Raw genomic sequence first — 25,362 nt, forward strand, 5'->3', positions numbered from 1 at the left:
ATCTTTTTTCCCGCTCTTTTGACATTTCTCTTCAGTAAGGTTTGCCATTTCATAGAAAGACATACAATCCAACGAGTCGAAATTATTAAAATTTACTAACGAAATTCGGAGGCAGTGGCTTCGACTTTAAGTGTAAAAATGGAAAATTAAAGCAATAAATCTTCAGCAATGAACTCCTTATATGAAGGAAAATTAATAAAATTGAAGTAAAGCTATTACTTCTAATAGACTAATAGCAGCTTTCTTAAGTTTTGATTTAAGTCATCAATAATAGCGTTTTGTTCGTTTTTCATTAAGAAATCCCTCAACTATTAATAATACTATACATATTTATATCCTCAAATAAATCTGCACTTCTAAACGTCATAGTCAGCTCTTACGAAATTTAATCACATAAATTGAGTGTCGTTACAAATTACTACAATATTTTCAGCAACTTGAAATACAAATATAAATATGTAATCTAAATAACTTGTTATCCTTGAGATGTTGGCTCTCCTGCTGTAAACACTATTGCCCATCAATCACTTTCGTATACTACGTACTATAAGTATTTACAAAGTTGCGTAAGTCGTATTGAGTTTATGCTCAGTTAAACTGCTTTACTCGGAGACTGTAAAAGTACTTGTTTGCACATACATACATACATATTCAAACCCATAATAAGTAAAAGTTTGTGAATCTTGTTACTATCTTTAATAATAACGCAATAACAATACTGAGAAGATGTGGTGCATTACATTGTGTTTGTCAAGAGCTTAACGCTTTCAACTTTCGTTAACGGTAATAATAATTTAGCCATCACAAAATCTAGTTAATGTGGCATTTCAGCAAAAGTTCGATGTTAGTTTAAGAACTTTGTAAATTCTCGTAAATTTGCAGATTTCTGTTTGTTTCTCATTGTCTATACATTTTTGTTATGAGCCGTGCCCAAAGTAGTTTAAAATTGCCAGAAGCATCAGTTCATCACTGAGATGCGCGTGAAAAGAATGTTTTGAATAAACGCATTATCGCTCAACCGAAATGGAGTATGTCGTAAATTTCTTAAGTTCGATCCCTGTTGTCGCATTTTCGAATATCAGCTGTACTGTATGGATAGGATGCGGATAGTGTGCACATTCGGTTAATATTCGTTCGTATGATTAAAAAATCTTATATCTTTTATCATTACCTGACAAATGTAATTGAGAAGGTCGTTTTAAAATTTCAAGTAGATCGGTCCAGCTATTTCGGAGTAATTTTTCTCAGCGACTCTGAGAGCAGTGTTTCAAGAAAAAAGCGCTTAAAGTTTTGGGAGCCGATCACTTTAAGTTTTTACAAATACGCTCCTATCTCCGAAACTATATGTCGGATCACCATCAAATTTTCGGAAATTATTCACAAATATATGTAAATCGGCATATACTATATATCAAGTTTAAAATTTTTAAATTCATAAGTAGACTAGAGGACCCGCCTACGTTTTACTGTGGCTGATACATAGGTAGTACTACTAATACCATCTATATGATTTCTGTTAGTTAGATTATAAGTATTAGTTAAGGAATAATCGCATTTTTGATGAAGCAACAAAAATGAATCAAAAAGCATTTCGTGCGTCAAGAAAGAATTGGTTTTTGGGGTAAAAATACTATTGAATTTGGGCTGTGCATCAGGGAAATCAATCGAGCCCAATCGATTGTCAGCCTGGTGGACTGCATATTAAGAAACGGTTCTCAAGCGTGGAAAGACAAAAAAATCGGTTGGCAAGGTTATGGCATCAGTCTTTTGGGATGCCCGTGGTATATTATTCATCGAATGATAAATGAGCCAGTTTTAATTCATTGCATTGTGTATTTGATTGCAGTTCTATTCTACCATTCCCAATATTTAGCAATTTTATTATTTGAATCTAATTTCACCTGAAAATCGACTTAACAAATGAAAAAATGCATCCACTATTTCTATTATATGGAAAATATTTGGAAAAAGACGGCTTTTATTTCAAAATACTATATGACAATCTTTTCTTTTGATAAATATTAAGCGATGTGAATTCTTGAATGACAATAACAGCTGTTTTTTGATCTTTCTAACGGCAGTGAGAACACTGTTGGGTTATGAAATGCTTAAATGTAATCTAACCTTTTAAATTTTCGGTCTGAACATGATATTAAGAACGAACTCTGTCCACAATATAAAAACTTGATCCACAGATGTCGCCTTTTACTTTGGCATCGTTTTGTTTAATGCACGTTTACGCCAATTTAAGGTTTGAATATTGGATACTGCGATGGTAGCGCCATCTATCGGTCAAACATTCCAAAATTAACAATTGATTAAAAATGAAAAAATAATTTAAAAAACATTTTCCAGTGGACCAAATTGTAAATCTAAACCATTCTCGAATCTCCTTGAACATACACACAAAATTTCATCAAAATCGGTCCATCCGTTTAGGAGCAGTTCAAATGCAAACACACGGTCAGAAGATTTATATATAAGTATAAAGATATAACACCAAATATACAATCGAATGTATCTCCCTCCAACAGTTCTCAGTACGTGTAATCATAATAACCACTCTCAAGAAAATTCTAATCGAATTGGGTCATGAAAAGAAAGGTAGTGGAGAACATCGCAACAGTGACTTATACAAATGTTTAGAAAATGAGACTGTGATTGATTATTTTGACAGAAATGAGGATGAAATTTAATAACTGTTGTGAAGAGAAGATGAACTGTAGGCTCAGGGTCAAAATTGATGAGACGGTATATTTTCAGATATTCAGAAAAAAGAATTTTGTAGAAAAAGTTATCATATACATATGTATGTATTATACATAAACATATATACACATATACTATACATATGCTCTCTTCTTTTTCTACAAAATTAAATTCATAATATATGTATATTCCCAAATGAAAAGTGAAAATCGGAAATATTTGTGCAATTAAAGCTGAAATTATATGTAGAGAGTACATTCGTAATCAAAGTAAGGTTATAACCGCAAATGTAATTTAAATTTAATTATAGTGTATTTATGGTCATACAGTCGCAATTATAATATTCGGTATTAAATATAAATGCCGTTATGTGGCCATAAAAATTTATGCGGTTACTACTAAAGTTATCTCTGCAGTTAAATAATAACCGTGTTGCAAATAAACGGGAATATAAATTGATATGCAGACACCCACACACATGCAAATATATTATATATTTATTTTAACGGCTTTCTGCTTTGCTTGTGGCTGTATAAACAGGCCCCAAAGCCTCAGATTCATAAAGAGATGTTATGTCTACTGACACTTTGGCACCAGCGTTCATTTGCCAACTCCCAGATATTTCGTACATGTGTAGCACATACATATTTACATACATATGTGCGTCATATTTACTTGCACGATGTTGCCACTGTGTCTTTCGGCGGCCAATTGTGGCTGATGAAAGCTGTCTGTGGAAGTGTCTAATTGCCTAAACTAATGAGCTACTGCTGAAATAAATGGATACATTTTTCCAAACACACGTACATACGCATAGCTATGTACATGTACATATGTTTTCAAATGTGTGCTGTGCTCTTTGTCCTTTAATAATTGCCTAATTGTTTAACGGTTTTCTGCATTTTAACATTAATGTGCGGCTAAATTAATGATAATGTTTTTGGTGCAAAATAAATTTCATTAGAAGCAAATTTAATTGTTTACACGAGCTGGCTGGTTCACACATGTAACACTTGGGTATATGTGTGTCGCCATATGTTTTCTTGGAATTTTTTTCGGAAAAACAAGTAAACTAGTAAAACAGATTTTACTATAAGCTTCTTGTATATGTACATATATATTTTAGTTTTTTTCGTATGCTCTTTTCTTTCCAAGAAGCCTCTCAATTGTCGGAACTGTCGATATTGAACCACTATAGCGTATAGCTGCCATACAAACTGATTCATCAAAATCAAGTCCTTTTATGAAAAACTAGCTTCATGTTTAACACTGCAAAAAAGTTTGATCCAACAAAAAAATTTCTGTAACTAGAAGTTTAAATTCGAGACTTTGAATTGTTCAACCGCTTTGACGTTAAAAAATACCTGAAAATAATATCACATCTCAGAACTTATAAAAATATAAGTAGTATACTAATAGCTATTTTTTTGAGATTTTACAACATTCGTGGCACAACAATTTCCAGAAATAATAAAAATTTCCAACTTTCCAAAAATAAACTAAAATAAATCAATAACTAAGGAGAATTCATCAGCAAAGTCACGATCGCCTCTCGAACACTGAGCACATTTCCAACGGCTATCAATCGATCAATGAGCAAACTCAAAGCAGAACTGTAAATTGCACATAAATAAACAATCGTCTAAATTAACAAGCAGCGACTAACTTACAATGCTGTGATTACTGCGAGATTAGTGAATTGATTGCGGTGCATTATTTTGCAAATAAAACCGTAAAGCATAATGAAAGAGCCGCTGAAAGGCGCGCAAGGTGAATGCGAATGAGCGAATGTGCAATGTGAGAATTTCCAAGTGCATAACTGCAAATGTAAATATACATAGATGATACATAAGTATGTACATATGTATGTATATACACTAAGCATTATTGATCGTGTTGATCTGGTCGCTGATCTCTAACCCGCAATCAGCGCTATTTAGCTGCGCCTTTGTGTGTGGCGAATGCAAAATAACGCAGAACTAAATGCAAATATAACGAAAAAGTCATAAAAATATAATACCCTTCACAGGGGCACTTTCTTTAGAGTAAAAGAGTACAAAAAGATATTTAACTTGATTTTGATCGGTCAGTTTACATGGTAGCTGTATGCTATAGTGCTCCGATCTGAATAATATTTTCAGAGATTATAGCACCACCTGAGATAATAATCTATGTCAAATTTCGTGATGATACATTGTCGAATAAAGCAGTTTTCCATACAAGGACTTGAATTTGCTCAGTGAATTTGTATGGCAGCCATATGCTATAGTGGGCCGATCTGAACATTGTTTTCTAAGATTACAGAGATACTTGAGATAATAAACTGTGCCGAATTTCGCGATGATACATTGCCAAATAAAACAGTTTTCCATACCAGGACTTGAGTTTGATCAGTCGGTTTGTATGGCAGCTATATGCTATAGTGATCCGATCTAAAAAATTAACTCATATATTGTAGCGAATCTTTGGACAATAATCCATGCCAAATTTTGTGCACAGATCTCGTCAAATAAAAAAGTTTTCCGTACAAAGATTTGAGTTTGATCAGCCAGTTTGTATGACAGCTATATGTTATAGTGATCCGATCTGGAAAACATGTTCTGAGATTATAGCAATGCCTTTCAGAAATTTCAGGAAGATAACTGGTTACATAAAAAAGCTTTCCATTCAAAAACTTGATTTTGATTGCTCAATTTGTATGGCAGACATATGCTTTACTTGTTCGATATAGGCGGTTATGTCAAATGAGCTGCTGCTTGGTGACAGACTAGTGCGCGTATATGTACTCGTATATAGACTGCCATACATATGGCCAGACGGACATGGCCAAATCGACTGAGCTTGTCACGCTGATCGTTTAAGTACATACATATTTTATAGGTTCTCCGACGTTTCGTTAAGCGCATTACAAACATCCTGGCAAACTTAATATACTCCACTCAGGGTATAACTAGCAACAATCTGTTAGTTAGTCCAAGTGAAATCGGCACTTTTTTTCGTGCTCATAATTTCCAGTGAACTGCCAAGTTGATAATTACTTGCTGTTTTGTAAAACTAATTGGTTTTGTTGTAATTAATTTTAGTGTGAGCTGTTAAAGTGCAGTATTTTGCATTCATGCAAATAAATATTTTCAACACGCTATTGCATTAGTAATTTATATGTCTGTTATACCGCGGTGTGCTATGCATATCGCACAGTTTTAATAGCGCCACTAATGAGCTGTAAGTGCTTTGACTAATAAATTGCGTTTTACTTATGCGAGAATTATTGGTGGCAAATGCGAAAAGTGCACTTTGTCATATGTAAGTAGCCATAATATTTCGAAAGGCAATTTATTTCGGATCGAACTTACAGATTACACTAATTCATAATCTCACCTAAAAAACAGGCATTAGTGACCGCCTACTTGTGCATCTAAATCACGAGCTGTCAGGCATGACACGAAATGTCAACAATGTCATTTGGTTAACAGTTTCGTGTTCATGCTTTAACGCCCGAGCAATTCCCAGTCACGTCTAACCATTCCCAACGCTTGCGCCACTGCTTGTCTGCAACCAAATAGCAGGCATATTACAAATACAAAATATGCCGCAGCATCTTCGCGGCGTTCTCGTGTCAGCGATTTGTTTAATGAAGCATTTATTGTGAGCCAAAAAAAATTATAAAAATAGAAATAATATTTTTTTAATGCCAAAGCAAACAGCGCAACACCTCCGTGCAGCACATCATGACCGCTGCGAGCGATTTACTAAGCGCAATAAATAAAATAAATATTTAATATTAACTTAGGCGCATTTTCAGCAGTTGCCTTATGAGAAACTACAATCCATACGCTGTCATGTCGCGGAGATTTAAAATATTAAAATGCTATATTTAAACAAGCACACGGCCGCACACATACACACTCTCCTGCCCACTTCAGCGACAATGTTACGCTGTTTGTTTTTGTTGCTCGCTTGTTTACTTGACTTATGCATGTATATCCAACTTATTGGCACTTTTGTGTGTTTGTTTTACTTATTGTTTATTGTTGTTTTTTTTAATTATTGTTTTTCTGCGCTGCCAATAACGATAGCCTTTCCCAGAAGCCACTTCGTTGAGGTGAGTGGGTGTGTTGGCAGATTATGCGCCAGCATTCGTTCGTCATTACTCGTCACTCATCGCCCGTGCAGTCGTCATTTTGATTAGTCGCCGCTGCTTTGCGCGACTGCGCTGCTTTGTTTAATGAACGGAAATTAATACTATTATGCTCATCGGTAATTAAATATTAAATGATTTGCATTTGTTGAATTGGCTTCTGCGAAAATTTATGCAATGATTTGAAGCAATATAATTTAGTTAGGAACCTTTGGGCCTTGGCTGACTACTAAACAGCGAAGTAACAAGCATACATACATATGTATATACATATGTATACATGTATAACTTTTGTAGAGCTGAAATGTTAATATAACAAAATTGAATGCAAAATATTTCGATGAAAATATGGTCAATAACATATTTTTGTGAGCAATTACCATTTATTTTGCAGCTTTTGGATTTTGCTGAAAATGAAGTTATGCGTATTGTTTGCAATAAACTTGCATTTATTTTTGTTTTTGTAAAAATGTATATGATAATAGGTATTCTTATTCCATGAAATATTTTTTCATATCGTCCATCGACTTTTTAATGACCTTTAAGAATCCAAATTAGTCTTATGGCTTGAGTTGCCGAACATGTGTTTTAGGCTGAGTGTTACATACATAAAGCACGGAATTACTATACACACATACATGTACATATATAGTATATATAACGAGCGCTACAAAAATGGTTTCAGATATCAAAGAAAATCCTTATTCCTGTGAAAGTACATACGGTGCCATTATGTATGGATTCTTTCGCATGGTCACCGCGGGCACGCCTGCAGAAGTTCAGGTGCAGAATCCAATTTTCGACGCTTTTCAAGCATAAATCGGCTGATACTGCTGCAATTTCACGCTCGATATTTGTAAGAAGTTCATCAATCGTTGCTGGCTTCTTGGCGTCGACCATAGACTTGACATAGCCTAACAGGAAGTAGTCCAACGGCGTCAAGTCGCACCATCGAGGTGGACAATTGACCGGGTCATTTCGTGAGAGAAAACCTTCACCAAATAAATCGATTGTGACAATCTCTTTGTTGCTTGTGGCGCCGTCCTGTTGGAACCACATATTGTCCAAGTCCATATCATGCAATTCGGGCCAAACATATTCTTTATCATTGAGCGGTAGCAATTCCCATACACAGTAACGTGCCGGTCATGATCATCACGAAAGAAGTACGGCTCAATACATACCGCACCAACCCGTAATTTTTTCGAAATACAATGATGACTGTGTTGTTGTTTGTTGCTCTGCCCAATTCGCGAACTTACGACGATTGTGGGGGTCAAGCGGTTTCAGTTCTTGCGTCACTTTGCTCTTGTAAGGACTCCAAACAACCCCTCAAGAAGTAGTCTAATTGTTTTAAGCGTCACCTTATTGGAGGCAGAGCTGTTAAAAAGGGATTAAAATTAATAATCAATTGAATTAATATATTTTTTTAATTAATTCGATTATTAATTTTTTTCGAAATTCGTTGATTAATTAATGATTGACAATTAATTTAATCAAAATTTAATCATGATTAAAGGGAATTAATTTAGTTTGAAAAATTTATTTACAGATTAAAAAAATTTAATCAAAAACTTAGTTAGATTAAAAATTTTGATTAATTTGGATTAAAGTGGATTAAATGGCAATTAATATTCCATTAATTTTTAAATTTATTGTTTTTTATAAATAATATGGTGAATTTAATAATACAATAAATAAATAAATAATAACAAAATATAGTCATTACAATAATTCAACAAAAATTTAAACAAACAAATTTAACATTATTTCAATAATTTCAACCATAAAGATAAAAAAGATTCAATTATTTGCTTTTAACAATACTAATTTTTCAAATGAAAAATCGTTCAAAGCATTTCTTCTGGCGCTATTGATAATTCCTGCGAAAGAGAACAATCTCTCCACAGGCGCTGAGGATGTCAGAGGCGTATTAAAATAGAGCGAAGCTTGTTTTAACAAGTCATACTTCTGCCATACTGCGCAATTTTTTATTGGGTCCGCAAGATATGAGTACAACTGCTCCCTGATAATGCTTTCAAGCTCTACTTTACTATAGCCCAAGCTCTGTGAAGTTGTCGTTTCCTCGTCTGCATCTATAATAATAGAAACTAGTAATTTTTAACGAAAGTAACTAATTTATATAAATTTACTAATCTCTTCCAAATCAAAAACACACGTGTATAAATAAGCAATATCCATTGGCGAACATATGTTTACTACTAGTAAACAAACAACAGTAGAGTTGCTAAATATTATTAATATTGCTTAGACTCATAATATAAGATATAATAACACATGAAATAATTTAATAAACTATTATTTTTTAATTAATGCAATATTAATTGGCATTTAATCCACTTTAATCCAAATTAATCAAAATTTTTAATCCAACTAAATTTTTGATTAAATTTTTTTAATCTGTAAAATAATTCTTAAAACTAAATTAATTCCCTTTAATCATGATTAAATTTTGATTAAATTTAATTTTAATCATTAATTAAAAAGGAAATAGCATTTAATCTTAATTTAATCAGTTAATCAAGTTATGAAAATACTTTAATCAAATTATTAATGATTAAGATTATTAATCGATTATTAACAGCTCTGATTGGAGGCCAATCAATGTTACAACCAACTTCTTCAAATTGCGGCCAAAAAAATTTTGTTTTCATCGAACTTTACTTCCATTGACAGTAACGGTGTCACCCACCAGCTTCATTTCGGAAGAAGTACGGACCGATGATTCCACCAGACCAAAAAGCGCAACAAATTAGGTGACTGTCGAACTGGTTGTTCGTGAATAATGAATTCATGAAAAATTTATGGATTTTCTTCGCACCAGAATCGACAGTTCTGTTTACTTACCACACCAGACATAATCGTTTTCAAGCAAAATCAGCAAATTTATCACTTTTACGTTGGTTCAATGTTTTCAGTTCTTGAATGAGAACAATTTTACACGGATGCTAGCCCAAATCCTATATAAGACTTCGGTAGGTTGTGGTTTGAGACAGTCCCAATTCTTGAAAATGGGGAATCGACAAATTGCGGTCTTCAACAACACTTGCCTCAACAGCAGCTATATTTTCATTACTTCGAGCGATTCTTTGTCTTACTGCCACCTGAGCATTACGTAGCGAAAATTTTCAAAAATTCGACGAAGCACAGGTGGACTATTATTATAACCGAACGAAAAGTAGGAATTGGAGACCGATGAAATTGAATGATTTGTAAACGTTGTTTTTGCGTATATCTTTCTATGATGAAATTGTGAGCATTACTGAATATATAGGAAAAAAATTGAGATCAGGACATATTAAAAATAGCCGAAACGACACTAAGAAATTATATCATCCCTATTCGAAAGCCCGGTATATATTTATTATGTATAAATAAATCTTCAAAATTTGAACAGAAAAGAAAAGAATAGAAAAGAAAGCGAAGAAAAGCATTTTCTAGTAATTTTCTTTACAAAATTCTCAAAAAGCCAACTTTTTTAAGTAGTCACAGTTGGTGACATCCTTAGTGTGGACCTTCAGGAAGTAAAGTCAGTCTTAATACATATGATATGAAAAATATTGAAGAGTTATCGAGGACAACTTCACCTTGTCACTTTATCAGCGGATAATATCTACAACTTTTAAAACAATCACTTGCTTTATAAGACTATGAAACACAACAAAGAAAAGGATGATACGTCGCACATAAAAATTTACAAAATTTTTAATTCAAAAATTAGTGTAATTCAAAAAACTACGCAATTTTTCTTGCAAGTTTGATTGAGATTTTATTATTTTGTAAAGTAAAAATAAATTTGTCAGGTAAAAATCAATTTGTTCTCCGAGATGGCATAAGACCAACATTTGCACGACAGTGTGGCAGCGCCGAATATAAATATTTATATATTTCTTGCATAATATATAGATTTCTCAAGGTTCTAAGAGTACTTAAAAACCACGATGAGATTTAAGAACCTTTTTTTGCATTTTCGATTTTCAACTAATTTTTTGAAATTCTCCACAACTCATTTATGTGGCAGTAGTTGAGTGCAATGCTAAAAATAATTGAAAAATTCTCAAGCATACATTTTCCATATAAATGAAATAATAAAAGCTGGAATTTTCTAACATCTCAATAAACCCCGTTCCATTAAATCCGTAACCATTCCTGTTGAATTTTATAAGCAATTAAATTATTTATTGCAATCATAAAATACGCTGAAAGTAGCACAGTGTGTGGAGATGCACACAGTAAGCTGTGGAAAAAGAAATAATAAGAGTGCGACTAAGCATTCTAAACACAAATCTACATTAAGCATTCATATAGAATTTATTTTCTCACAAAGTGCACACATTTGTAGCAACTTAATACAGACGAGCTGCAGAGGCCATTAGTTCTTCTAATGCCACAAATTATCGGTCCGTTCTAGACTGTTCTGTTGTTATTGGCGGTGAGTGGGAAAAAGCAACTTTGTTGCCGCGAATAGTTAGTGGTCTGTTTATGATCAAGCATGGCAAAATTGATTTTTAAGCAAACAAAAAATAAAAACAACAATAAAATAGTAAGAAACCCCAGAACCAACAATCTCATAGCCTACCTGTGGGAAAATATTCAACGCATGTAAAAATGTTAGTAGTTCAGGAGAAAATTGTGTGAGCTATCCTATGTACAGGAGGGTGTTTCAAATTTAAAGAAAATTAAAATGCGTACTACTGATTAGTGAGTAGATAAGTTTTATCTGAATGAAAAACTCTTTCCATCTAGCGTAACAAACAAATGCCAAATAAACCGAGACATAAATGAGTGGTTTACGATCTTTAAAACTGATTTACGTAATGTGGCTGTTTCTGACAAGTTAACTTAAATAATGTTGGAAAACAGCGAATAGTCGAATCAGTCATTTTTCAATCTGAAAATCGTTCGTTGATTATTTCTTTGCTGACAGATATATTTGACTTAGACTAAGACCTCAATACACCAAAATCAAGCTGTGGGAGTCTCTCAATACTCAGCATGATGTTGATGAAGTCTATATGAACTTCAAAGAGGTTTGTCTACACCATACTGACAAACCTCTTTGAAGTTCATATAAATTTCATCAACCTCATGCTATTTTTTGTTATCTGGCTTGATCCTCAATTCACATAAAACAAGGTCTTAAAATCTTTACTCTCGAAGTGTCGAATAATAATTGCTTTCGGAGCTGGAATGTCTATAAAATATTTTCCTTTTGGGTATGATTCTGACTTTTAAGCGTAATGCAACTTCTTCAACATTGTATATAAGAGAAATTACGCCAAATTCTTCAAATCGTAGATTTCAGTAAAGCTCTTTGCACTTTTTAAGACGAACATTGCTTCACCAAAACCATATTTTCGCAACTTAGAAATTGAAAACTTTGAATTTAGAAATATCAGTGAACAATCAATGACATTCTTCACGCCATCAAATAACTGTTTACTAGCATTTTGAAGCCTTAAAAATCACGTTTATATTTCAAGATACCGACAAATTCTGCAATTAACTTCGACCAGTGCCCTCCTACGCTTCAGCATCAGGAAAATGTGTATTTTCTAATACAGGCAAACTGAAATAAGTCCTTTATTTAAGGTCATGAATATTACAAGTAATTGGTTGAGTAAAAGGCCGCCTTCCTACTTCCCGCTCCCTTCCAACTGCGAGCACTTCTCGCGCTGCTTTTTGTAATTTGTTTATGGCCCCGAGCATTTGCGGGCGAACGCGTTGAGCACTACATTTTATGAGCCAACAACGTTGAGTGAATAACATCACATCACAGCACTTAATGAGCTACTAAAATTAGCTAAGCACCTTGGCGGCTAAGAGCGAAATGGTTTAGGCATATTTCTGCATCGAACTGTGGGGTGTGCGGCTTCAAAATTCGTTTTTGATTATGTTGTCGGTACTTGTGTTGTTTTTGTTTTTTTATGTTTTTTTTTTTTGTTTTATGTAATTTATTGACGCACTCATTCACTTTTGTTTTCTTTTACCGTCGTGTCGCAACTCATAATCTCTTCTTAAATTGCTTTCGAATTCGTTTAAATGGAAGCATGTCAAGTCTTCTTTATTATGACTTTGACAGCTTCGAAAAGGACTCGTAAGTGGCATGAATCGTAAAATTTCGTTAATCAAATTGTTTCATTAATTATGGCGGCTTTATTGTTGTATGAATATGTGCAAGTATCTGGTCGTTGCTGGAAAAATATACATACATATATACATTATTGCGTAAGTCAAATTAATTTGGGCAAACTTGAAATTTGTTATGATTCAAGTACTTTGCAAGTCATTTTGTGGAGCCGATAAATAATTAAGATTAATTTCCACGAAAAATTATTTATTGTGCAGTAATATTGCATTGTATTACACTTCTGGCTTTCGGTTACTTGAGAGGTGGTTGTAATATTTGTTTAAGAACAAAGTTTCTGATAAAAAGCGTGAGAGTTTAGTAAGAATTAAGATTCGCATGAAGCTAATAAATTCACTATAGTAAAATAATCGATATTAATTACAAGATGCTTGTCGATTATAACAGCGCGCCAGTCGTTCTTACTTTCCTTCCTCCCCTTCCTCTTCCTCTTCAAATATCTCTGACCTTGAGTGTTTGCATCCACACGGCCGACATGACCCAGGCAGCGTAACCGCTGTCTATGTCAATTCCGTCGTAGTTATATTTCGTATAGCTCATCGTTACATTGAATGCTGTATTCGCCGTTATGAATGCACAAAGAACCATAAATCTCCCGCTGAACCTTACTCTCGAAAACTCATACCGCTAACTCATCACATGATGTCCAAGCCTCTGCACCATATAGCAGGACGGAAATTATGAGTGACTTATAGAGGTTGGTTTTTGTTCGTCGAGAGAGGACTTTACTTCTCAATTGCCTACGTAGTATGAAGTAGCGCCTGTTGGCAAGGGTTATTCTGCGTTGGATTTCGAGGCTGTTGTTTTTGGTGTTGATGCTGGTTCCTGACGAAATTATCTACAACTTCGAAGTTATGACTGTCAATAGTGACGTGGAAGTTAAGTTGTGAGTGCGACGGTTATTTGAAGAGTTGAAACCCTGATTACTTATTACAGAATCTCTAAGTATGGGGTTTATGAAGGATAATTACCATTATAGATACTTTCAGCGGCTTCATATAACTCCGCCATTTCTATCAGTTCCAATCTTTCATGCCAGAAACACAACAGTGGTTGTGGTTTTACGTGAGTATCAGCCGTCGGCCGTCTTTTTATCCCAAGATGCTTAACAGTACATACTTAGATCAAAAGAATGCGTTGATCAGCGCCACAAATAGCACATTCTTTTTGCAAATATTATTGGGTCAAGTGGACCCATCCATCTTGGTCGGGTTCGAGGCCGACCTAAAACCTCTATGTGCTCTGGGTTCGACATCCGGTCGCAGAGCGTTCCACACTTTACTGAATTTTTAATTTATCTAGCCTTTAGGATTAAACCACAGCCACGTCGAATCTCCCCAAACGACCAGACCCATTGAGTAGATTGGGGCGAACTCCAAGGACTAACTGCATCCCGTGGTACCAGATTTAAGTCAGCCGTCAGACATTGTAGCTTTGTAGCTTACCAGTTGAGTACCCATCAAACTCAATGAGTGGTGATATTTGTCGCTTGAACTTCAAAAGTCCTTTCATTGGAAGGAATCTCATTCAAAGTCTATAGTTGAGTCTTTTTGACAAGCCGATGCTGAAATTTTGAAGAATTTGTATTGGGAATTCACAAACATATCTGAGAGCCTTTGGCAAGGTACATCTTTAGCGGTCAAAGAGTTAGGTGGAAAAGTTAAGCACATTTTAAGGATTTTTTTAGACGCGACATGACGATGATTTTGAAAGAAAAATTTATAAACGGAAAGTGTCATCCCTTCACAATAACTAAAAAAAGTTAAGAAAACTGCTGCCAATTGTACACAATACAAGAGTTGTTAATTCATTTTCATAACCTGAAAATATATTTCTTCCCTTATTTCAACCAACTTTACAAAAGCCCATTAAAAATGGCTGGTCTATGCGAACGATGGAAGCTCATAGCCCGCAGTTTTGCGGAAACTTCAGCAAAACTTTTTAACAATAGCGCTACCTTATTGTTCGTTTACTTTTTTATTTTCGCTTTTCTTGTGTGTTATGCAACCAAAAGCCGTCTAAACTTCGTTTGCAATTAAGCGGCGACGAACGAAATGTGAAAGATAGGCAAAGACAGCAGACGAATGTCTCTACAACTCACGCAAACCCGCACTTAAACTATTACGCCAACAACAACCAAGCGCTATCAACAGTTACCGAACTCCCATCCATCCGTTTCAGCGCGTTTTCGCGTCAAGCAACCATGCACTTCCGGCATTTCACCGCTGGCGATGATTAAGTGCGCGTGTTTTTGCTGCCCGACCAAATATTATTGTTTTTTTCCACACTTTTACTGTTGCTGGTTTGACCAAGTGCGTAGAATTTCGGTGCCGACCTTAGTTCGGTGGTTGGACGAACACTTTTTTAATTAAAGCCACCACCACTTTGTTTGCTTCTATTTGTTGCTTTTGTACGAGTGGAAGCTGCGGGTAGCCGGATGCAAGTTCTAGCTGTGCGCGGTTACTGTGGTGTGGTAGGTGTGGGTGTTAAGGGTTACAGGGTGGTTTTAGGTATATAATATATATGTACATATGTATATTTTATATGTTCGTCCAAATGGAAGTCCTTTAGGGATCTATGCGAGGCACTTATATGTAATGGCGCATATTTTATAGTTGAGTACAACTGGAAAGTCCTATAGTGGTTATTCGATAATGGTAGACTCCAGTATATCGAAGCTTCTTCCTTTACCGGGTTTTAAATAATCGTTTCGGAGGCTGCTTTTTTTATGATTGATGTCTTAAGTTCGAGGTAGAACAGAAATCCAACAGAAATCCAAAATAGCGGTTATTTTGTATTGAGGGTCCCACTGAAAGTGAATCAATGATTGGATTGAATTGGAGGTTCCGGTCTGCGGGCTGAATGTTTTGGAGTCAGATAGCTAAACATGTTCCGAAAATCGGCAAAACATGCATTCACGAGTGATCATGTACATACCAGATATTTACGAAATTTCAATAGACGTCGGACAGTTCCGATTAGTGTCATGGTGGAATCTGTACAGAAAGATTCTAAGGCACCCATGTCCACTTAGTATTTGGGGCAGGTGGAAACTCGGGTTCCCATGTAGTTTGTCTACTCACAAATGGATATCCGGCATCCGGTGATTACCTTTGCGAGTAAAAATCATCGGTTGGAACTCACGCAGTTCTTATATTCGTCATTCTTGATAAGGCGTTTAGGCTTTTATTCGCTTTATCAGAAGTGATTCTAGGAGTTCCTTAAATTTCAGTCTTGATTATAATATAATATAACTCGCAGATACTTTAAAGTGGCTGAGAATGAATCTCAAACTTCCGTATGATGAGAGATATACTTTGATACACTTACAATCTAGTTATGAGTAAGAATCTTGTCTTGTGCCAAGCCAGTGCTAAACTCATTCAAGAGAGCCATAGGCGGAGACTTTTTATGCAATCATTGCATTTGCTTTGGATGTAAGGTGTTTAGCCACTGTTACCACAATAAGTGACATAATGGTGTCTCCTTAGTACCCCATTAAACATCTGGTTCCATAGCCGGTGGCCTAAAACGAAGCTTTGCTGTACTCAATTCGAAAGATAGTAGCTTAGAATATTTTTTAGAAGATATTGATATGTATTTTTTACAGCGCCTTGATTATGTCGGCTCATTCTGCTGAGTGGATATTTTAGCATCGCCTTGCCATCGTTTGCCATTTATTGCGCATTTCGCAATGTCGATATTGTGCAGAGCGTCAATGGTGAGCTCCTTGTCAAAGCCATATTGTCTCCTGGATAATCCACAGGCTTTCTGAATTACTAACTCCAGCGTTTCCTTACTATGCGTTCATACACTTTGCCAACAGTGTCAATCATGCCTCACCCTGTATATGTGTGTCTGTGCGAAGCCCACATTGCTTAGCTCAAAAGACAAAAACTACAACATAGTTGCGGTCAACAGTAAAGTGATAGATGGCTGGTCCAATGAAGGCAAAAGAAAAATGCCTGGAAATATCGAAAGTTCTCTCAGCAAATTGCAGTTACGGAACTCCAAAGATTTCTTTGGCACTTCCGAAGTCTTAAAGTGGTGGCAAACTGAGAACACAATAACAACAGCAAAAACCGCACTAAGCGCACAAAGCGCACAGAAGACAGCCGGAATAAGTAACTAAAAGTGATGTTTAATTGAAAATTAAAGTGCAGTTGCAGTAGCGGCAAGGTGCACTACCGTTTAAGTGTTTCTTGCTGCAACAACAAGTGCAAAGAATTAAAAAAAGAAGTGAAGAAATTCATATGTACGAGCACATAGCAGGGCATAGCGTGCCAGCGCGTTCGATTGACATACCGACCTAGTGCGCACTGTTTTAAAATTAATATAAATTTTTTCGATTTTTGTTGTTGCATATACGCCAAAAAGGCCCACATTTGTTTTGACTCGCCCAACTAATCGTTCGAACATAACTCAGCACCAGCTTCATACACAAGCAGACGGGGCTGTGCAAGACATCACACGCATATCGAGTGAGCCCAATAGATATGCGTTCACCAATCGATCGTTGCAAGTCAATTAGTTTAATTGAAACGGAATAAATCAACAGCAAAATAGATATGTGCATGTACTCGTACACATTCGATTGCTTTATTGATGCACTCGCCTTTATGTTTCTATGTTTATATACTTACATACATACATATATAGACCCCTGCATATGGACGCGTGTATGCGCCTTCGTAGCACACTTTCACAAAAGCCAGCTGCAATTGACTGTACACAATTTCTGTAAATTTAGAATTTTTCAATTACTGTGAAAAAGTGAATTCTCCTCTGCCTCCTGCTGCCTGGAGAAATATGAATTAAAAAGTGGTAATTTTTACATGGAAAATACACTTGAAAAGTCAATTCAGTGAAACTGCCAATAAACAGTCGCAATCGCTCGTACAACACATTTGGTTAAATGCATTTACCGTTACTTGGTATACAAAGTAGAAAAACATGGAAAATATTCAAAACACTCTCTATATGATTTTGAAATAATGAAGCAAATGTAGAGCAAGTTATAAAGACAGCAGCGGTGAGTGAGCTTTCAGTGACTAAAATTTCAAAACTAACAAAGATATTGTTTCGAAGCAAACACATATCGCTCATTTGCTGCAAGACCGGCATAATTCAAAAAACGTGATTTTGGAGTTAATGCTGCAGAATTGTTCGTTATATCATACTTCATGTTGAGTGAAAAATTCATATGAATACCTCTTATATGCTCCGCTTGAGAAGAGGTGTAAGGTTGTAGTAAGTTGAAAACTTTAAACGCGTTTTCTGGCGAATCGATTTTTTTGACTTATGCCGGTCTTGCAGCAAATGAGCGATATATGTTGTATGTATATTGATTTGTGTTTTATCTGCTCGCCAAACTTTGGCGCTGCCTTCATACATCAGAAATTAACAATAAATTAGCTAGTTACTTGTTCCATTCGCCATTATTCAAAAGCAGTCCCTTTCCATTTATTTTTGTTTTTTAAGTAGGGAAAACATCTAAAGCCGGAGTGCGGATATTGGAGATTCCAAGCGAAGCCTGGTCCTTCCTCTTCTTTCCTCGTCGGATATTGCGTCGAATACTTCCAGAGCTGGATGTCAATGTCGTCGTATGTCTCATACAGCTCATCGTTCCATCGAATGCGATATTCGCTGTGGCCAACGCGCAAAGGACCATCAATACTTCGCAGAACCTTTCTCTCTAAAACTCTTAAGGCCGACTCATTAGACGTTCCATCGTCCATTCCTCTGCTTCTTATAGCAGGACGGGAATAATGAGTGTCTTATAGGGTTTGGTTTTTGTTCGTCGAGAGAGGACTTTGCTTCTCAATTGATTACTTGGTCCAAAGTAGCAACTGTTTGCAAAAGTTATCCAGCGTTTTGATTTTATTAGTTAAGAGAGAATAATACATATTTTTTTAATGTTGAAAAGAGAGTCGGGTGTGTTAAAAATGCAGGAATGTGTGTTAAAAACATAGCATATACGGCGGAATGGTTCGTTCACTTACCGCGAGAAACACACATCCTACAATTTTATTGGAAATGCTCTAACATAGAAAATATAAAATTTTTTTATAACGGAAAATATCTTGTCAGAATCGATTTGATAACTAAGGTTCGATACCAATATAACATCATAACAGTCGGATCTCTCAATTCTTTAGACCATCCTCGAACAAAATTAAGTGCATCTTTAACTTTCAAAATCACTGTATTGACATGAAGGCTTAGGCTTAGGCTTAGGGTTCATGGTAAATCCAAAATTGTTATATAGAGAGGGGAACACATCTTCACGGAAGAGCTCTGAAACTAATTATTTATTATATGTATATTAAATGGAACTCGAACACAGATCACTAAAAAACGCAACACAACAAAGTTCTTGTCATTCGATATACATAAGTATGTATTATCCCTGGTAAATTTTGCACTTTCCACCTAAATAATACTTTCACCACGGTTGACTTGAAGCTTTGCTATTTATTTCGGTTTTTTTCAAGATCGATATGAGTTACCTTTGTTACCTTTTCCATTCAACTCAAAAGAATTTCGAGCCTCGTAGGTGGTAAAACATTACTCGAATGTTGCTCTTCAATGGTTTAAGAATTACTGTAAAATCTAAAGATTCGGATGTTACCTTGCTTGGTAGCTCTTTTGTTAAAATAACTAAACGTCAATACTTATAACTTTCTTGTACGTTTGGCCAGACGAAGTGCGCCAGTAGCCGCGGATGTCGATAAAAAATGAACATTTCATGTTTGTTCTAGAAAAGTGTATATTTTGGTACAAACGTAGATCATAGATCCTGAATCCAGATTCATAGATCCTGAATGGAATTTGAATTCAATAAATACTGTCAAATTACTTAATTAATTTAAAATATGAACGACATTTTTCAAAACATCACCATTTCGGGAGTATGGTTTGGTTTCAAATTAATCGAGTTTTTAATATTGTGTATTGATGTTTCTCAAACATGTCTGATTAACTCAACTTCGTTAAAGTTTTCTTCATTTACTGCTTCATCGAAAACATATCATGTATCCTTTCTTATGGCTTGTTTATAAAACTTGTAAACCCGTAAACCCCAACTCAGCAAGTTACGCCTACCGAAGCTCTAATATACAGTCCGCGGACAAAAAGATAGCACAATTAAACTTTTGCAAAATTTTCTCTTCAAAACATGTGCAAAGAGTTTGTTTTTCACTGTAGTATCTGTAATAACTGTAGTCACAACAGTCCGCTTGGTTTTGTGCACATAACGGTACATTAGTTTAAACAATGCAGCAACTACCAAAGAAAATAACTGTTTATGACGCGTCAAAATGATAGCACAAATTGGCATAATTACGTTTAGTTGCTGTTTAACCGCCAATAAAGCATCAGCTAGTGTTTTGAAAAATTATCGTATAATTTTCTAAATAGAATCGCGATATTTATTTTGAACAGGTAAGGAAGGGCTAAGTTCGGGTGTCACCGAACATTTTATACTCTCGCATGATAAAGTGATAATCGAGATTTCATTATCCGTCATTTACATATTTTTTTAAACGTGATACCTCAGCTCAAATACCGTATTTGTGTAAAGTTTTATTCCGCTATCATCATTGGTTCCTAATGTATATATTATACAGAGAAGACATCAGATGGAATTCAAAATAGCGTTATATTGGAAGAAGGCGTGGTTGTGAACCGATTTCACCCATATTTCGTACATATCATCAAGGTGCTAAGAAAATATTATATACCGAATTTCATTGAAATCGGTCGAGTAGTTCCTGAGATATGGTTTTTGGTCCATAAGTGGGCGACGCCACGCCCATTTTCAATTTTTATTAAAAGCGTGAGTGCAGCTTTCTTCTGCCATTTCTTCCGTAAAAGTTTGTGTTTCTGACGTTTTTTGTTAGTCGGTTAACGCACTTTTAGTGATTTTTAACATAACCTTTGTATGGGAGGTGGGCGTGGTTATTATCCGATTTCTTCAATTTTTGAACTGTATATGGAAATGTCTGAAGGAAACGATTATGTAGAGTTTGGTTGACATAGCTATAGTTGTTTCCGAGATATGTACATAAAACTTAGTAGGGGGCGGGGCCACGCCCACTTTTCCAAAAAAATTACTTCCAAATATGCCCCTCCCTAATGCGATTCTTTGTGCCAAATTTCACTTTAATATCTTTATTTATGGCTTAGTTATGACACTTTATAGGATTTCGGTTTCCGCCATTTTGTGGGCGTGGCAGTGGGCCGATTTTGCCCATCTTCGAACTTAACCTTCTTATGGAGCCAAGAAATACGTGTACCAAGTTTCATCATGATATCTCAATTTTTACTCAAGTTACAGCTTGCACGGACGGACGGACGGACGGACAGACAGACATCCGGATTTCAACTCTACTCGTCACCCTGATCACTTTGGTATATATGTATAACCCTATATCTGACTCTTTTAGTTTTAGGACTTACAAACAACCGTTATGTGAACAAAACTATAATACTCTCTTTAGCAACTTTGTTGCGAGAGTATAAAATAACAATTAATAAGCAAAATTTCTACAAAAATGAGTAGAGGAAAACTGCTCAATGACACAGAGGTAAAAATTGCTCTTAATCTTCGAGCAGAGGATAAAAAAATAGCAGAAATTGCGAAATTTTTAAATAGAAGTCGTAAAGCGGTTATGAATTTATTAAAAGATCCTGAAAATTACGGAAAAGCGCGTAGTAGCGGGCGGCCAAAAGCGGTAACACCTCGGCAAAAAAGATAAATTTTGCGTGTTGCATCGAATTGTCACCTCACAGCCAGACAAATCGCATTAAAAGCTGGTGTAAAAACAAATGTTCGCAGTATACAAAGAATTTTGAAAAATTCCGATACCATAAAACGTCGAAAGTTGCTTAGAAAACCATCACTTTCAGCGAAGCATCGTGAAGCACGATTAAAGTTTGCTGAAAGTCATATAAAATGGAAGAAAAGATGGCGTCGTGTGCTTTTTACAGATGAAAAAGAAACTTATGGGATTCGATTCCGAAAAAATTATTTAAGTCAATTCACAATCGTCTCACTGAAGTTTTAAAAAACCAAGGAGGATCCACACACTATTAAATTTAATATCTAAAAATTTTGCCTACTTATTTAATTTTGTGTTTATATTTATAAATATGCTATCATTTTGTCGTACTACAAGAAGTGGTTTTGTTTTTTGCTGAATACAAATAAGATTTTTTTTAACGATAGTTTCTTTTTTGTTGCTACCTTTTATTGTAAAAATAAGACATGTAATAAAAAAAGTATTTATGTTGCGCATTAAGATTTTTTTTCATATAATGGAACGTTGATATCTAAGGAAAAAAATTATTTTTTTGGCTCATCCTAATGTAATACACGTAAATACTTGTACTACCAGTCACCTCCAAAATGCGATTTCCAGGAATTGCACTTTTCCAGCGCCAGCAAGAAACTATTCATTACACTATAATTATATATAAATATTCATGTATGTTTATCAATGTAGATTTGTATGAGTGCACATCGTAAATGTTGTTATGAGCTTAAATGAAAGAATGTGTGGAAATAAAATGAATTTAGATGGCAAATCGCAAACTTGTGCAAATATTTCACACTAAAATTGCACAAATACACAGATGTATGCACATACATAAATGAAAACACATACAAACACAGTTGTATGTGCATATGTAGATATAAGTTGGCAAATATTTGCGAAAATTAAGATCACCTACTTATGAAGATTCCAACATTTTGCCACTGCGAATTTTATATACACAAGTTTATATATCACACGTATAGTGTGTATATATTGTATGTACATATACATATATTCGTATGTATACAAAGGAGAAAGTGCAAGAAAATAGTGTGAGATTGAGAAATTACTTTCGGCTTCTTGTGAAAGAAAATGCCAGTGCTCACACACACACGTATATGCGCACACACATACACAAACAAAAGCACACATGCATGCCTGTGCTCTTAAGTGCAGTGAAAATATGCATGTGTGTGTGCACTCAGCAATCATTTTGCCATCACAAATGCCAAACAAAACATTTCAAACAATAAACAATAAAAACAACAAACAGTACTGTTGTAAATAACCGCAAAATTGCACAAACAAGCCAAGGCTTAGACATTAAATGCTGTTGACATTTTCTCCACTAATAAAGATGTAGAGTGGAGAACTACGCTACACGCCGCCAAACGGCATTTTGAGTACCGAAAAGTGACAAAGAGTCAAAAGTGATTATTAGTGAGTCGAAGCAGAAGAAGAAGAACAACAAAAGTTTGCTGCCAAATAAACCGCAGAATATGGCAAGGCATAAAGTGTGATTGCAGCTGGGAGTGACTGGAGTGGAGTAGGCCGGAGGCGGCGTAGTCACTTTCAATTGGTATGCGTGCGTGTGTGCGGTATCGTTTGTTTGCCGCACGGCGCATTAACATTAATTGCATGTGAAACATTTGCCATTAGACGCAGCTGAACTACTTTTCTTGCGAAGCACGAAGCAAATATGATACTAAAAAGTTAGAGGAAGTGGTTGAGGGTAAGGGGGGAGATTTGAAAATACATACATATGTAGAATATTTATCGCATAGACTGCTTGCAGTCAGTAAATTGATATTAAATCTGTGAGTTTTAAGTCGATCGAAGTTGACTTGATTGGAAACTAAATAATGTCAAAATGAAGTAAAGTGTTATATAAACAAATGGACACAAAAAAATTATTGAAATAACATTTTTTATTAGGTGATTGATCAATTGATCCATTTTCATTATTAAACTATAGTATATTTAATATACTAGAATTGTTCAGGATGCTGGACCTTTGTAATCAAATGTGTTATAAGGGAGGTCACAATAGACCACAGATCTCAGTGTAAGGCCTCAATTTTACTCTCTATCTATCTATATTCAACTTAGGGGAATTATTGATATGAGTTTATTAATTTTTGGCACCAAGCCACATTGTTATCAAGAAAATAATTTTTATTATATACACAGTTTAAACTGAAAAGTACTTCAAACACGGCGACATCTATCGATAAAATTTTAGAAAATCTGCTTCCTCCATGTTTCAAAACATAAGCCATATATTCAAATAAGAGAGAATCAGAATCCTCAAGGATGGACTCAGGTAGATATGAAACTGAAGATGAACAAGTAAATTGAAAAATTTAAGTTTTTTGTTTAATAAAGCCATTATACCTTCTCAAAATTTGAACTGAATTTGATGCGAGAACTTCAAGCATTAAGACAACAGTAATCTTTCTTCCAGATTTGCTTCATTTCGTAATATACCTCTAAGAGAATTTCAAAATATATACATATATGAAGACATATTTAAAATTTTTATTTTTTTTTCAATTTTGTAAAAAAATCTATATCAAGTTAATAAAATCGGGGTTACCAACGACAAAGTCAGCAATCACTTGCAGAACCAGTGCAATAAAATGAATATATTTGCAGGGATGATTTTGGAAATAAATTACCCATGCATACATATACGCACCATTTTAAGTACTTGCTAAGCAGCAGAATAGTGCAGTGGAATCGTGATGGGCCCATAACCCAGAGGTCCGAGGATCGAAACCTTGTTCTGCGAATAACAGATTGGAAGTCTTTTATTTCGTTCCTTTTACGTTACGTTTATTAAGAAAAAATAACTCAAACAATCATATCATTGATTCTGAAAATCAGTATATTAAGCATATGACTGATGGAGCAAAACTTATATCCGTAATTTCTGCCGCTACAGTAAGTCTGATCAAAATAACTATTCACTTAAATTCATTAAACTCAAATTCTTTCATGTTGATACAAATATGGTATATAAAGTCGATCGAAAGCAAGAAAATCATTATTATTTATATATTGATTTTGGGAGAAGGTCTCGAATGATTTGAGTACATTTTGGCATTATGCTATGCTTTATGCTTTAGAAGTTATCTCTTTCCAATTTTAGTAACAGAATTCATACAATATCTAATGTATACCTACAATCAAATAGAATAACGAAAATCAGTATATATTATTTGGTGTATGGGGGCTAGAATGGTGTATGGTACAAATTTATTAAGGTAAAGTATATGCAAAATTATAACTTCACTTAATTTTGCTAAGTTATCTCTCAGGCTGACCGATATTTTCGTTACAACATCAACGATAGACACGGAGATGTTCATATTCGGTGGGAAAAAAGTAGTAAGATTTCTTAATTTAAATTTCGTATGAAAACCCATTCGTTGAAATATTTTTTTTTTGATATGACTGTCAGTCAGCTTGTTTTTCAGAAGTACATAAATTGCATTCGGTGATTTTGACGTTTTAGTGAAATTACA

General features: G+C 34.9%; 2 protein-coding genes across 3 annotated transcripts in view; one reads left to right on the forward strand and one right to left on the reverse strand.

Moving 5' to 3' along the window:
* The window catches only part of LOC105224594 (synapsin), a 149,754-nt gene that overhangs the window by 60,067 nt on the left and 64,325 nt on the right, over positions 1–25,362 (forward strand). The gene's annotated exons all lie outside the window — the stretch shown is intronic.
* LOC105224593 (tissue inhibitor of metalloproteinase) overlaps positions 1–25,362 on the reverse strand; it is a 58,827-nt gene that overhangs the window by 5,268 nt on the left and 28,197 nt on the right. The window lies entirely within an intron of this gene.

This window comes from Bactrocera dorsalis, chromosome 2 (genome assembly GCF_023373825.1).
Source record: "Bactrocera dorsalis isolate Fly_Bdor chromosome 2, ASM2337382v1, whole genome shotgun sequence".
Classification (NCBI taxonomy): Eukaryota; Metazoa; Arthropoda; class Insecta; order Diptera; family Tephritidae; genus Bactrocera; species Bactrocera dorsalis.